A 17,217-nucleotide genomic window follows, 5' to 3' on the forward strand; every position below is an offset into this window, starting at 1 on the left:
TAGACGCATAGTTCGGGACCCCCTACCCAAGATCCGCCGGTTTTGACACCGACATCGAGGTTTCAAACCCTGGAGGATTAGACCGTTTTCCCTTTCAGCTTGGCCATTCAACTGCGGATGCGCAACGGATGCGTAATCCACCCGAGTGCCTTGGGAAGCGCAGTACACTCTGAATTCTTCCGAGTCAAAGTTTGAGCCGTTGTCTATGATGATGCTATGCGGAACTCCAAATCGGAATGCCAGCTTTCTTATGAAACTGATGGATGTGCTTGAGTCTAAACTTTTGATAGGCTTGGCCTCAATCCACTCGGTGAACTTGTCGACTAGTACAAGAAGATGAGTGAAACCACTTCTACCGGTCCTGAGCGGCCCAATCATGTCTAATCCACACACAACAAATGGCTAAATGAGTGGAATGGTTTTCAAAGCAGATGCTGGCTTGTGAGACATGTTTGCATAGAACTGGCAACCTACACACTTCTCCATGATTTCCTTTGCAGCCTCATTGGCCTGTGGCAAGTAGAATCCTGCTCGGTATGCTTTGGCCATGATGGTCCCAGAGTACACATGGTGACCACAGGTCCCCGAGTCGATTTCTTCCAAAAATTAGTCGACCTTCTTCAGGAGAAATACATTGTTGAGCCACGCCAGTAACACTCTCTCTGTAGAGCTGCCCATCCATTACTGTGAAAGCCTTGAATCTGTGGACGATCTGATGTGCCTCAACTTCATCTTCTGGAAGCTCCTTCCTAAGAAGATATGCACTGTATGGTACTGTCTAGTCGGGAGTTATCACCAGGATCTCCATAACCAAATCAATCACTGCTGGTACTTCGATCTCAGTCAGATTGGTAGGACTTATCGTCTGGGGAGGTTCTTCAGTAAAAGGATCCTCTTGCACTGATGGGGAATGGAGATGCTTCAGAAACACATTGCTGGGGATAGGTTTCTGAGTGGAACATATTTTCGCCAAGTCGTCAGATTCTTGATTCGCGGAATGTGGTGAAGCTCCAAACCCTCGAACTTTTTCACCAACTTCCTCACTGTGTTGCAGTATCTAGTCATGGCAGGGTTTCTGACGTCCCACTCCTTCATCACTTGATTGACCACCAACTCTGAGTCGCTGTAGACCATCAAGCGACGGACGCCGAGTGATATGGCCATACGCAACCCGTAGAGAAGTGCTTCATACCCAGCTTCATTGTTGGAGGAATCAAAATGAACCTGGAGGACATAATTGAGTTTATCACCTCTTGGCGACACCAGAACCACTCCAGCACTAGAACCATTCAACATCTTGGACCCATTGAAGAACATAGTCCAGTGTTTTGAGTGAACTTGAGTCGGTTGTTATTGTTCAATCCACTCGGCCAAGAAATCCGCGAGTGCTTGAGATTTGATCGCCTTCTTTGCTTCAAACTTAATATCCAGAGGGAGAAGTTCCATTGCCCACTTAGCCACTCGACCAATTTCATCTCGATTGTTCATGATCTCAGACAATGGAGCATCACTGACGACTGAAACCGAGTGGTCTTGGAAATAATGTGCAACTTTCTTTGCAGTCAAGTAAATTCCATAAACAAGCTTCTAGTAATGTGGGTACCTCTGCTTGGATGGAGTCAAGACTTCAGAAATATAGTACACTGGGCGTTGAACTTTATAGGATTCGCCTTCTTCTTCTTGCTCGACTATGAGCACCGCGCTAACAACCTGACCAGTGGCCGCAATGTACAAGAGTAAATGCTCTTTGCTGATCGGAGCAGCAAGTAGCGGTTGGGTGGAAAGTAGGACTTTCAGCTCCACAAATGTTGCTTCACCTTCGGGAGTCCACTCGAATGTATCAGACTTCTTCATCAGTCGGTAGAGGGGCAGTGCCTTCTCACCGGGACGTGAAATGAATCGACTTAATGCAGCAAGACAATATGTAAGCTTCTGAACGTCATGCACATGCACAGGGCATCTCATTCGGAGAATTGCACCAATTTTCTCGGGATTAGCGTATATCCCTCATTCGGAAATGAGGAAACCGAGTAACTTTCCTCTGGGTACTCTGAATGTGCACTTGGACGGATTCAACTTGATATCATATCTTCTTAGATTGGTGAAAGTTTCAGCGAGATCAGTCAGCAGGTCAGAACTCTTGCGTGACTTCACTACAATATCATCCATATACGTCTCCACATTCCGACTGATCTGAGTGAGCAGGCACTTCTGAATCATGCGCATGAATGTGGCTCCGGCTCGTTCTTGAGACTGAAAGATATGGTGACATAGTAAAAACACCCAAATGGTGTGATGACGGCCATTTTTATTTCATCTAGCCCAAATAGCCAGATCTGATTTTATCTGGAATACTCATCAGGAAAAGACAAACGCTCACACCCCGTAGTTGAGTCGACTATCTGATGGATGCGGCAGAGCAGAAAGTGATCGTTCGGGCATGCCTGATTAATATGCCTGAAGTCAATGCACATGCGGAGTGACTTATCCTTCTTGGGAACCATGAGGACATTGGCGAGCCACTCGGAGTGGTATATCTCGCGGACGAACTCAGTTGACAGGAGCTGAGCCACTTCCTCGCCAATCGCCTTTCTTTTCTCTGCGGTGGACCAACGGAGATGTTCCTTTACCAGTTTCACTTTTGGGTCGACACCCAAACGGTGCTCAGCCACTCCCCTGGGTACACCCGACATGTCTGATGGTTTCCATGCAAAGATGTCCCAGTTTGCTTGGAGGAGCTGGATGAGCGCGGCTTCGTACTTACTGTCGAGTGTCGTTGAAATGTGAGTCGGAGCAGCTGTGGGATCTTTCGGGTGAATGATGTCTGCTAGAACTACGTAGGTATTTCCCCAAAGAGGAAGGGATGATGAAGTATAGCAACGGTAGGTATTTCCCTCAGTGATGAGACTAAGGTTATCGAACCAGTAGGAGAACCTCCTCACACCACGTAAACAACACTTGCACACAAATAACAAATACTCGCAACCTGACGTATTAAAGGGGTTGTCAATCCCTTTCGAGTACGACACCTCAAGATAGGCAAATAACGTGAGGTAAAAGTGGTAGATAGGATAAATAGATCGCGGAACAAATAAATTGCAGCAATGTATTTTTGTATTTTTTGGTGTCAGCGTTCTGGATATGGGGGTATCTAGACTTGCCTGCCTGCGACCCACCGCGTCGCTCCATCAGCGGCCTGGTACGGCCTAGCTTCGACATCAACAGCTCAAGACCCTCGCGAGGGACCAAGCCTCGCGAGGCAGATGACGCCAAGACCCCCGAGGGGATCGGCCTCCTCAGGAAGGCTCCCGAGGGGCGGAGAGTTCCATGCAGGGTGCACCTCATGAGGCCCAGCTGACGTGAGCCATGACAACCAAGGCCAGGCGGGCGCCAGCGGGCGCAGAACACCAATTTCCTCTTTGGTTCAAGGGAGGCAAGCTGCAGGCCGGACTCCAGAGGAATCAGCCAAAGCTTTCCATTCTGGTGCAACAAGACCAAGACCGCCAGGACGGCAGGACGGAGGTCATCACCGAGCCCACCGCAGCGTCACGACCAGAGGCTTTTCACAGGCGAATACTACTTTTGTCGGGATAAGCTGTACTACTTGTCCCCTTTCAAATCCGGCCGTTGCGGGATCCCTTCTCGCCAATATTTGGGGAGAGGACCAAGGCCACTATAAATAGGGCTTAGCCACCACCATAGAGAGGCATCTAGTCTAGAGGGCGGGATCAGAGATCTGATCCTGTTCACACCCCACCAGCTCTCTCGATCTCAAGAACACCTCACCTCCTGAGGCTAGTTCATCCACTGTACCACTTCTTCCTCAGCCCTTCATGGCAATCCACCAAAACGCTGGAGTAGGGTATTACATCGCAAGGTGGCCCGAACCAGGATAAACTATTGTGTCCCTTTGACTCTTTGAGCTCGTCACGCTAGGCTTAGGGGCGTCGCGAGTAGGAAGGTTGGGTAGGTTGAGATTTCCGCACGCACCCTAGAGTTCGAACCTCTGAAGGGTTTGCGGAACCCGTAATCCGACATTTGGCGCGCCAGGTAGGGGCGCTTCGGATCCTCTCTCCTGTCGACCAGTCCTCCGCCGCTCCATCGACGCCATGGCTGACGCCCCGTGGGCGCACGTCGAGCACTGGGTCGTCCAGACCTCCTCGGCAGCGCCCGCCGACGAGGAAGACCTCCACTCCGCTCTGCTTGTGGCCCGTGCTCCGCCAGGGGCGACCGGCCATGGGGGCATGCGGCGCAGCCTTCTCCATTGGTGTCGCGCCGCCGCGTGATCTATGAACTATGCTGTAGCAACCGCACCACACACACGCAGGGAACAGGAAAAAATGCGGGCAGCAGTCATCGTGGCTCGAGAGCTCTTATGGTGCAGGCTGCTGCAAAGTGGCCACGATGCCCTGATGGAGCGGGTCACTGAGCTGCTGGATGTGGTGTGCAGGGGAGCGGCTCCCTGCCCATGTTGCAGGTGGTGGTGGGGGCGCACGCTCATCCCCGACACAACCGCGCACACCCTCCCAGGGCCCCTGAAGAGCCTCTCGGCGCTTGCCAGCCCCGTGGAGCAGCCCGCACCCCTCCGAACGTGCCACCTCAGCGTGGGGCTGCTTCGGGCGACATCACTAGTGGCCGCGCTGGAGCACCGGCCCCTGGTCGATAGGACTAGAGGGTGACTGAAGAAGGCGGGAATGTGAGGCTGTCGGGCGGTGTTTCTGGCGCGGCCAGCCCGGAAGCCTATGTCCCCATCGCGATGGACCCAAGGCACGCGCTGGGAGAGGCCCATAGCCGAGCCCCCATGCCAGGCTGGGCGCTGGATATACACGAGGCCGAGCTCTCCTTCGATCCGCCGTCGAGCCCTGCCAACGTCTCCAACGGCGATAACCTCTAGGTACAACTAACACCGCAGGGGCATGCTCATGCTGACCATCGATCGCAGCTGAAACAGGACGCAGCTGCCACCACGACTCTCAAGACGGTAGATCCCCTGCAGGAGTGCGAAGGGCGTTGGGAGCAGCGCGGGGGAAGCCCAGTGGCAGGGCCTTCCTCGCGCTGCACGGAGCAGGGCCCTTCCTGGAGGTAGGTTCCCCGCCAGGGAAGGCACCTGCGAGCCCTTCCCCCCGGCGAGGGGCCTACCATCACCGAGGATGCTGCCAGCATCCCCCTTGCCCCATGGTCTTGTCCTGGTTTCCGGTCTCCCCAATGGTGGTCGGGGGTGGCGCAGGGCGAGTGTCGGTGTCAAAACCTACGTATCTCGTAGTAGGGGTCCTAAGCTAGGCGTCTTGGAGCGATGGTAACATGGACACGGGGTTTTACCCAGCTTCGGGCTCTCTTGAAGAGATAATACCCTACATGCTGCTTTTGATTGTATTCGTATGGGTATTGTACAGAGTGCATGTATCTACCACGAGATTGTAGAGATGAATATGAGATTGTCTATCGACTAGCCTGGCCTCAGTTTATATAACACACCGGAGGTCTAGGGTTTAGGAGAGTCCTTGTCTTGGGCGCCAAGTCTTGTGGAGTCCTTCTTGTGTGCGGCATGGGCTGTCCGAACTGACCTATGAGTATGCGGCCATGGGGGTCCTTGGCCCAATCTAACTGATCGGGAGACGGTGTGGTGAGTACCCCCTAGTCCGGGACACCATCAGCGGGGTCCTCGTCGGGCAACATGAAGCAAGGTTCCGGCCTATGAAGGTCTTCGCTCGTGACACCCTCACGTAATAATGAGTGGGGTTGTACATGCCCCGGAGTCTCCTAAGTGCCGCCCTGGGGCCTCACGGGGGCTCCCACCCACGTCCTAGTGGATGCACCATGCTCCATGCTGGCCGTCGACACTGTCCCCAATGACTATGCCTAGCCAATGGAAGCACTTAGCTCCGCGCTGGTGAGAAGACTTGAAGACTAGCTAGGGATCAGACGCGGCCATTTGCTTTTGCCTCCTTTTTGTACTTCTTCGCCAGCTTTTCGGAGCAGCTTGGTTCTCGTGCATTTATAAAAATGGGGGGAGTTTTCTCGTCTTGTGTTGCTCTATTGCCTTCTGTTCTTGCGCTTTTTCTGAAACTCGTGGCTGCCTCCCTGCCATCAAGCGCCTCGCGAGCGGGGGCTGGGTATGGTGTACCCGATGGGATTGATCACTTTCCCCCGGGGGCTTAAGGGTGCGTCCGCCATGCGCGCCCACCTCATCACGATCTGGCAGTGGTTCCTCGCAAAGCACTCTAGGACAGGCCGCAGGCCCCTTGGGAGGCTCAAAACCTCACGAGCCTGCGGTAGGTTCACCTCAAGAGAAGGAGCGCCACTTCAACACCAGGGCTCACTTGAGACCCATAAAACCAATGATAATACTTAACAACTACCATGTTGGGGGGCTGGCAGCCCTGTTGGGTCGTGCTCCGGGCGCCACTTCAAAAACGTTCCATATTCTCATACATCATCAGGGCCCCCCTTTCAAAATGCTCTCACAAGGATGCGCTCAAGTTTTGTCATACATGTCAAAGCAAAAGGAACATGAGTCTAGCTGGGTGTGCCTTGTTCATCACCTCCGTCCGCGCTGCCTGAGTCACAGTGGTCATCCGCCTCATCGTCACTCCCCGCACCGTCTTCTTCAGCCGCAATCACGACCGTGTCATCCTCTGGAGCAAATTCTGCTACCAGGGAATCCACGTGGGTCGTCCACCCACCCGACCAGGTTATCCTGAATAACCATGGGCACGGGGGCTGGCACAAAATTGAATCAAAGTGAGGGTCGCAGTTGAGAAGGTGGCTGAAGACACATGTAAATGTGCGCCCAAGAAGAAGACGGCTCCTCTCCACTACAAGCCCGTGAGTCCTCGTGGCCCGGTCCTCCAGGCAGGTCACGATCTTGGTGAAGAAGCTGAGGTGGCTGGCATAATCATCCTCACGTGGGTTGGGAGTGCTCTCGTTGCAGATGGTGCCCAAGGCGCGGTTAGCCCTGACCCTGAGGTTCTAGAGCATCGGGGCATGCTCGTGCTGCCGCGTTTGGTGGCGATTCACTTCATTAGCAGTCTTCTCTGCCAAGGAAGCAATATCCTTGATCTGTTGTCAAAGAGAAGACAGTTCAGCGTGGGCAGAGGCCAAGGCAGATTCAGAAGAAGTCAGGGCTTCTTGAGCGGCGCCCTCACGCTGTTCTGTGGATTGCAGCTTTGCCTTCAGCATGGAGGTCCTACCTTCAAGCTCGGCCTTGAGCAGCTCTAGATCCAGGTGGTGCCCCTCAGCTAAGTCAGCACGCGCTCTCGCCACCCTCTCCTTCACCTCCAGTTGGACCCGGGCTTCCCGGGCGGCGACAACATTCTCAGCCGCGGCGGCCTGGCGCTCCCTGACCTCCAACCTCTCCAATGCCATATTGTGCTCCATGGTCTCCAGCCTCAAGTCGTTGTATCGCTTCAGAAGCTCCGCCTCGGCAAAGGCCGCCTCGTTTGGTGAGGAGGACACGAAGATGTGATGCTCATCAACTTCTCGCTCAAGAGCTGCATTTGAAGACAGAAGCTCCTGCTCTCGCTCCTCGGGCGCCTCACGACGGTGGTTGGCGGCCTCGGCCTCCTCCATGGAGCGGGCGCAAGCCTCGCGAGAAGTCGCAAGCGAGGCCACATCAAGCGCATCAGCCTCATCGCACTGAAGTCTCTCGAGGTTGATGGCGACCTTCAGTTGCTTCCACTCATGTGCCAGGCGGCGACCTTCCACCTCAAGCCTGGTTTCGACATTCGTAAGTTCCCTGCAAAGCTGGATCATCACACGCATTGCCTCACCGAAAAGCTCCAAGTGCACGGCAATGCACCCGCGTGCGAGTGCCAGTGCGTCACCATGGCCTCCTTCGGCCCCAAAGGCTGCCGAGGAGGCATCAGGCGTCATGCCAGCCGCCGGCCGGGGGCTGGCCGGTGTGGCCCCACAAACTGAAGATGAAGGCTGCCCGACGAGCGCCCCCCTGCCGGAAACGACTACAAGAAGGATCACCGGCGCGTCCCTCGTCTCAAAGGCTGAGCCGCGGGGAGAGGGAGCAGGAAGCTCGAGGCTGGGGCTCCCTTGCGGCATCACGACAGCCGGTGTTGGCCCCACGCCCTACACAGGACCTGGGCACCGGGGGATGTGTGCTGGCGTCAGGCTGGGGTCCCTGGAGGCGCTCGCTGAGGGAGTCCTGGATAAAGGGGTCCTCGGGCGTCCGGACTATGGGACGTGGGCTGGACTGTTGGGCTATGAAGAAACAAGACCGAAGACTTCTCCCCGTGTCAGGATGGGACTCTCCTTTGCGTGGATGGAAAGCTTGGTGATTCGTATATGTAGATTTCTTTCTCTATAACCGACTTTGTGTAACCCAAGCCCCCTCCGATGTCTATATAAATCGGAGGGTTTGGTCCGTAGAGGCAATTACAATCATAATCTTATAGGCTAGTCTTCTAGGGTTTAGCCATTATGATCTCGTGGTAGATCAACTCTTGTAATACTCATCTTCATCAAGATCAATAAAGCAGGAAGTAGGGTATTACCTCCATAGAGAGGGCCCAAACCTGGGTAAACATCGTGTCCCCCGTCTCCTGCTACCATCGACCTTAGACGCACAGTTCGGGACCCCCTACCCAAGATCCGCTGGTTTTGACACCGACATTGGTGCTTTCATTGAGAGTTCCGCTGTGACGTCGAAGACAGGATTGATGGATCGCCTTGTCATCAAGGACAATATCTCCTCCGGAGGAGCCCTGGCCTCGGGCCAAACCCTCCGGCTGGGCGGCTTTACCGTGACCGCCTATTCGGCCGTTGCACCGACGATGACTTCTCGGGTCATCAAAAATCGCCTTCGTGTTGACTATGAGTACTCCAAACAGATGGATCCGACGGAGTTGTCGTCTTTAAACGAACTCTTGGATCGCATCACCGCCTTGGGGGTCGCTACAGACTACAATCAGATTGGGCTTAAACCCAATCAGAGAGAAATTAAATCTCCGCCGATCACCCATCAAATAGCGGTAGTGGAGGAGAAACACAACAATTCTCCCTTCGTATTGAGGATGAACTATGTTTGGATCTCCGAGCTTGAAGAGCCGGATACCCGTCCATGGAAGGATGTGCCCCTTCCTCCGAACCTAGAGTTGGACTGTGGACCCGGCAAATTGGTTGATATCTCGGAGCCCGAACTGTTAAGTTTGGAGGTTTCTAAAACTCCGCATCCCAAATTGGGTCAGGATTCAGATTTAATTCCACCCACCCACCCAGATATACGCGATCTCATGAGCATATGATAGCAGTCCGAGGAAACAGTCCACCACTTTTGGGCCAGATTACTCCTTGTTAAAAACAAGATTAAAGATTGCTGCGATGAAGACGTGATGTCTGTATTCTAGGACAATTGCACGAATGAGGGAATTATCAATGACATCAACCACTGTCGCATATTACACTTTGTAAACTTGGCAACCATAGTATAGAAGTATTGTGCAATGGAAAGCGTGTGGAAAACTCAGGCAGCTCCATGGGTGCCACCAGTTTTTACTCAGCCCCCCTATCCGGGCAAAAAGGATGCACCTTCGCAGGTCGCCCGATCCAACAGTAAATAAATCGAAGCCCATTACAGGGCGCGGAACCGTTCTGGAGGGATGGCTCGACAGGCCGTGCAAAATACACACAACGCCGGATACCATACCAACCCACAGCCTCAGAGCATGTTGGATACTCCGGCAAGTGGCCAAAAGCGATGAGGATCTCCTCACCAAAAATACGATAGAGCAACAGCCCACGAAAGACGACGACCTCAGAGTATTGATGGTCTTTGAGACTTTCGCCTCAAACAATAGGCGTAAAAGAGCACTCCACAGCCTCGCCGAAGTCTGCCAAGTCGCAGCAATAAACCCTTGGAATGACACGACCATAACTTTCAATGCCAATGACGAACCGAACTTCAGGACAGTCCGATCACCAACTGCCTTGGTCCTCAGTCCAATTGTGCTCATGGACGGCGGCAGCGGACTAAACCTCATTTACGAGGAAACCCTCAACAAAATGGAAATAGACAGCAGCCGCATTGAGCAAAGTAGCACGACCTTCCGAGGAATTCTTCCTAGTCGGGAGGCGCAATGCGCGGGAAAAATCACACTTGATGTGGCATTCTGCATGCCGGAGAATTACCGGTCTGAAGAAATAACCTTTCAAGTGGCCCCTTTCAATAGTGGATATCACGCCTTACTAGGGCGAGATGCATTTGCACATTTCCAAGCTATACCCCATTACGGGTACATGAATCTCAAGATGCCCGAGCCCAATGTCCGAACACAACACTCCGCGCCGAAAACAAAACCGCAGCCCTGTCCCTTGAGGCATTGTCTGAAGCCCACACGGCCGAAGATTTAACTACGTTATGCTCCATGGTGGATAGGGACGACGTGATCCTGGATAAGCGACCCAAATCCACCTCCTTTAAACCAGCAGACGAAATAGTCAAATTTCAAGTGCACCCGACGGACTCCAAGAAGACAGCATCCATCGGAGCACAGCTGCACCGAACGGTCGATGCCCCACTGTGAGCGTTTCTACATGAAAACTGGGACATATTCGCCTGGCACCCTTCTGATATGCCAGGAATCCCACGCAGGGTGGTCGAACACAGCCTCAATATATTGAAGGGATATAAGCCGGTCAAGCAAACACTACGACACTTTTCCAAACCCAAACGACAAGCTATAGGGGAGGAGCTAGCCAAGTTACTCGAGGCCAGATTCATTAGAGAATAGAACACCTGGACTGGCTAACAAACCTGGTGATGGTACCAAAGAAGGATAAATCCTGGCGCCTATGTGTCGACTTCAAAGACCTCAACAAGGCTTGCCCTAAGGATACCTTCCCCCTCCCCCGCATCGATCAGATTATCGACACCGCTGCAGGACACGACTCACTAAGTTTCCTCGAATCATACTCCGGATACCATCAAATCAAGATGGAGGAGTCCAATCAAGCCGCAACGGTATTCATCACCCCATACGGGCCTTTCTGCTTCAACACTATGCCCTTTGGGCTCAAAAACGCCAGCGCCACCTATCAACGCATGATTCAAACATGCCTGGAGAAACAAATCGGCAAGACAGTTGAAGAATATGTGGATGACGTAGTCATCAAAACTAGGCACGTCGAGTCACTAATAGACGATCTACATCTCACATTCGACAACCTCCGGACATATGACATCAAGCTCAATCCGAAAAAGTGTGTTTTCGGCGTTCTTGCTGGAAAAGTGCTGGGCTTCATCGTTTCCAGTAGAGGAATTGAGGCGAACCCAGCCAAAATCCGAGCTTTGTCACAGTTGGCTACGCCAACAGACCTCAAACAAGTCCAAAAATTAGCTGGATGTGTGTCAGCTTTAAGCCGCTTTATCTCCAGATTAGGAGAAAAAGCATTGCCACTTTATCGCCTTCTGCGACGAACCGAGCACTTCAAGTGGACGGATGCGGCAACAGCCGGACTGGAAGAAATAAAGGCTCTCTTAGCGAGCAACCCAATCCTGGCAACACCAAACTTTGGCGATTCCATGTTATTATACATATAAACAACGTACCAAGTCGTGAGTGCGGTGCTCGTCGTCAAACGAGAGGAGGACGGACACAAATTCCCGCTTCAAAAGTCGGTATACTATGTATCTACTGTCCTCACACCATGCAAATCCCGGTACCCGCATTATCAAAAAATAGCATACGCGGTCTTCATGGCATCCCGGAAGCTACGACACTACTTTCAAGAGTGCTCAAGCACGGTGGCATCCGAAGTACCACTCAGTGACATAATAAAAAACCACGATGCCATGGGCCAGATTGCCAAGTGGGCCATCGAGCTCCTCCCATTTGACATTTCATACAAACCGCGCAGGGCCATTAAATCCCAAGTACTATCTGACTTTGTTGCCGAATGGACAGAAGCCGAACTCCCTAAAGAGTATGGCGCATATTCCAACTGGGTCATGCACTTTGGCGGCTCCAAAATTCTAGCGGGCCTAGGAGCGGGCGTTGTCAAAACATCCCCCACTGGAGAGAAAGTTCAGTACGTACTCCAGATACTATACACAGACTCCAACAATGCAGCCGAATACGAGGCTCTACTGCATGGTCTTCGGATGGTTGTCTCCATAGGCATACAACGCCTGGAGGTGTGTGGGGATTCAAACCTCGCAATATCCCAAATAAATGGAGATTTTGATGCCAAAGATTCAAAAATGGCGGCTTAACGTAACACCGTTCTCAAAATGTCGGCTCGGTTCGAGGGGCTCGAGTTTCATGATGTGGCTCGAGAAAGTAATCAAGCGGCGGATGTCCTTGCCCGCATTGGCGCTAAACGGGACCCCGTCCCACCTAACATCTTTTTGGAAAGGATTTTCAAGCCATCCATGGTGTGGAAAGGGGAGAGCAGCGACACCAGTCCGGATCCAACTATAACCCCAGATGTCGAACACACCGATATCATCGGGGGCTCAGCCACCGAAATAACACCATCAGCCCATCCTATCATGGCAGTCATTGCCCCATGGACCGAACCCTTCTTGGCCTACCTAAATAGGCGAGAACTCCCAGAGGACAAGAATGAGGCACGTTGCATTGTCTGGCGCTCGAAAGCCTAGAAGGTCCACAAAGGAGAACTCTACAAGAAAAGCGCTACCAAAGTACTTCAAAGATGTATCTCCGAGGAAGAGGGGCAACAGCTCTTGGCTGAAATTCCTGCCGGTCTCGGTGGTCACCATGCCGTGGCTCGGGCCCTTGTAAGCAAGGCCTTCCATACAAGTTTTTATTGGCCGACGGCCCGAGCAGATGCACATGACTTAGTCCAACATTGTGTCGGATGCCAGCTTTTCACCAACCAAAGCCATATGCCACCCACCGCTCTGCAAAAAATCCCCATCACTTGGCCTTTTGCTGTTTGTGGGCTTGATATGGTCGGACCCCTTAAAGGGGGAAGCCATAAGAAAAAATATGTGTTGGTCATGGTGGATAAACTCACTAAGTGGATAGAGGCCAAACTAGTTAAAACGACCGAAGCCGGACCAGTGATAGACTTCATATCCGGCGTTGTGCACCGTTATGGTGTTCCACACAGCATCGTCATAGATAACGACTCTATCTTCACAGCCGACGAGGTGAAAACCTGGTGTGCCAATCTGGGCATTAAGCTCGATTACGCCTCCGTCTATCACCCGCAAACAAAAGGTCAAGTCGAACGGGCCAACAGTCTTATTATGAGCGGCATTGAGCCCAGAATAGTACGGTCTTTGAAATAATCAGACAATCACTTGGTTGAGGAGCTCGACTCCGTACTCTGGGGGCTGCGGACCACGCCCAATCGCACTACCGGATATACACCCTTTTCATGGTGTACGGCGTAGAGGCTGTGTTACCCTGTGACATTATTCATGACTCACCTCGAGTGCACATGTATCAAGAGAGAGAGGGGCCGAGCTCGATCGGCAGAACAACTTAGATGCCCTGGAGGAGGAGCGCGATGTGGCAAAGGCCCGTTCCGCATTATATCAACAACAGGCACGGAGGTATCAAAGCAGAGAAGTGCGGGCCAAGACTTATAATGTGGGCGAACTCGTTCTACACTTACCGGAGAAGAAAAAGGACAAACTCAAGCCCAAGTGGGAGGGTCCCTTCATCATCGACGAAGTTCTCACTGGAGGAGCGTACCGCCTGCGTGATGCATCAGATAATCGCCTGGAGCCAAACACATGGAATGCGGCCAGACTTCAAAGATTCTATGCCTAGCGCCGAACTCTTTGTTTCCGTTATTTTTTCTCTCTTTTAGGTTTTTTTCCTTTTTGTTTAGCCTTAAAGCTTTCGTGCGGCTAGATCGTGCACCTATGACATACACATCTTAAAATATGTACATCCATTATACCTGGGGGCTTCTTGTATAGAAGCTTATTATTATTATTATTATTATTATTATTATTATTATTATTATTCTCTGAGCATTAAAGCTCACAACATACGTATCTTTTCCTCGTATGTACCTTTTTCGCCATTATATGCATCGATATGACTTAAGTTTTGGCCAAGCTAGGTTGCCTGGCTCCTGTGCTTATGCCCTACATTCCTGTTAATTCGGCTAGGGCATAAAGGGAGCGCCTCTGCGATTGTTACTGCCGGGTCATCCGGATGTGTACCCCAGATTGGGTGAAGCCGAAAGCTAGCATTCTTAAGGGAATATTAGGTCGGCGGACTAAAGATGTTTTTTACGGAGTACATTATGAACCCCCAGATACATATACTATGGTTTTTTAATCACAGTTCGGACATGCAAGACAAAGCATGATCACCCAGGGAAAGGAACCCTTAACGGAACTATTCTCTTTGGAAGATGTTTCTCACTATCACAATGTAATATAACATAGCTAGCCAAATACTTGTCTGTTCAAGCAACTATGACCCCTACGCCTGGTTTCCACGCATACCCCGGTTTATATTACCGAGCGGGTATTCGGAAACACTCCACACCTTCGGGTCCAGAGGTCGAAGCGAAAAGGTCCGTCATGACAAATGTTTTACAATCCGGCTAGGGACAAATTTGTCCATTGAAGTACATAGTCACTTGGACTCAGAAACTTCCTCTTCTATGCCGTCTAACAGGTTGTCTAGCTTACAATCCTAATGAGAATATTTTGTGGCTAATTTCACTTGGTTATATATTAGACTAATGGAAATTTCTTTCCCATCTGACGCTAAAGGTCTGACTCGGGCCATATGATTCGGATCAAGCTTGGTATACCGTGTTTTAACCATGGCCCAGGCCTCTCGCGCACCTTCCCGACAAGCCGATATCTTCCATAGTCGGAAACGCCGCCGCGCTCCCTTAAATAGTTGTACAAGCTCCTCCATACTTTCTGGAAGGGAGGCGGATGGCCATAAGGCCTTGGCTACACCCCGCATCGCCTGCCAAGCTCACTCGTGAAGTTGCGACAGCTCTTGTAGCAGATCGCCTAAGAATCCGGACATCTCCTCTTCGGGACGACCAGTCAGCATACCTACAGACATAACTCTGTCAGTTACTTTCCTTGCCAAATTACACGGAGGTTAGTTTGAGCACATACTAAAAATGCAGCCCGCAGCCTCTTATTTTCCTTCACGGAGTCAGCCAGCTGGGTCCGAACATCTTTCAATTCTTCGTCCAGCTGGGTATTGGAATCCCAGAGTTTGTATTTCTCCTCCCTGACCCGTGTAAGTATATGCTCGCCAGCAGCCAGTTGCCTTTGAGCTCCTTGTTCGCCCTCTTGTGCGACTTCCGGGGTACCTCCCTGGTTATCTGATGATCCTATCATCAGATAGGAAAAGGTGTTAGCACTACTGGTATATACAATTCTATTTTTTCTCGATAGAGGGACACATTAACAAGGGATGCCTTCTTGGATTTCTCCAGTTCAACAGTAGCAGTCGCTAGCAGGGTCTGACACTTTTCCAGCTCTTGAGACAACAGGTTGTTCTTCTTTGTGAGAACCTGGTTATACAATGATCCTTAAATCGGTTGTACCAACTGTTTCAAATCTCGGGGGCTACTGGTGTATATAATTATCAGATTTGTACAAATATGTACTTACCCGCATATCTTTCAAATATTGGTCAGTGGCTCTGGTAAGCCCATCTTGAGCAGCTCGGATGTATGCATCAGCCGAGCTGAAGGTGTTGAATGCCTCTTTTGAAAAGCCGGGGTCTCAAAGTGCGGCTCGCTGGCGCCGATGATTCATGGCGCTTTCCACCTCAAAGTTTGTAATGGATACATCATCCCAATCCTCTGCAGAAAGACAATCCAGCGTCACTCCCGCACCATCCTCTATCCTAGAAGCAGGATCTAGAATCCAGCTGGTGGAGGCATGACTGGCAGGATCCCTGGACATAGTCTGGCGAATGTTCTTCCTAAAAAGACATAATGGACAATGTCACACCTTAATGTCACAGGCAAGGAGTGTATTTAATAACCATACCTCTTTGATGAAGGCTCGGCTGTATTTCCATTCGCCTTCCTCTTTGAAAGCCTGCCTGACATAGGCGCCGCTCTCTTGAGAAGCACCTCAGGTGTAGTATGGCGTGCCGAGCACCTCCCCTTTAGAGCATGAGACAGTGCGGTGGGTGAGGTACAACGAGGAAGCTCTTTTTGAAGAGATGTCTCCTGATTACTTACGTGTGAGGCAGGCAGAAGACCGGGATAGTCGGCAGTGATAGGCACTTTTGTGCCGTCATGGCTCACCTAGTAGAACACCCCGTCTTCGAGCTCCACGAATATGTCCGGATTGTGGTCCTCTTGCTGTGGAGCGGGGCTCTTGAGCTCCTTGGTGATTTTTCGCCATTCCTGTTATAAATGGACGAATTAATTTCCATAAAAAGAAACTTAGGGAGCAGAATGAAATGAGTAGTTAGATTCGAACTCACCCAGCTAGGAGGATTGTACATGGAAAATCCATCTCGGCACTTCATACGAGTGAACTCTTCTTTCTCCCCTTTGTACAATTCGGCCAGTATTCTGGCCAAAGAGGCAGGGTATCCAGACTCTTCCGACCGTAGCGGGTGGCGTCATCTTCCCTGTTGTAGTACCACATGGGATTCCTTCTGTATTGGAGTGGCTAAACCCCTCGCACTATGGAGGTCGCCATTATCTCGACTATTGATAATCCGGACTTAGTGAGCGTCTTTATCTTGCTCGTCAACTGACAAACTTCCGCGCTATCTTCCTCCTTGAGGCTCCGAGGGCACCAGCTATGGTGTTTCTTCAACGGAATGCTTGAAAATTCAGGGAGACCCATTTGGACTGGGTCGGGAAGGGCGGCGTCCTCGATATAAAACCATTCGGAAGGCCACCCTTTGGATGCCTTCTTCGGCGTGCTAGATAGGTATCCGGTCCCAGCGATACACCATACTTCAGCTCTGCCCACTTCAAATATTGATCCCCCTTGACTACGAGGGACGAGGCAGAATAGGTTCCTCCATAATTCAAACTGGGCCTCACATCCCAGGAATAACTCACAAAGAGCAACGTAACCCGCAATGTGCAGGATGGAGGCAGGAGTAAAATTGTGGAGCTGGAGGCCATAATACTCTAGAAGTCTTGGGAAGAATGGATGGATTGGAAAATCGGATGCCTCTCAACAAGTAGGGAACAAAGCATGCCCGTTCCCCCTGGATGGATTGGGGCAATTCTCTTCCTGAGAGCCGCCGTAGAAGGAAATCAATCCTGCTCGAA

The sequence above is a fragment of the Triticum dicoccoides genome, chromosome 7B (genome assembly GCF_002162155.2).
Source record: "Triticum dicoccoides isolate Atlit2015 ecotype Zavitan chromosome 7B, WEW_v2.0, whole genome shotgun sequence".
NCBI lineage: Eukaryota > Viridiplantae > Streptophyta > Magnoliopsida > Poales > Poaceae > Triticum > Triticum dicoccoides.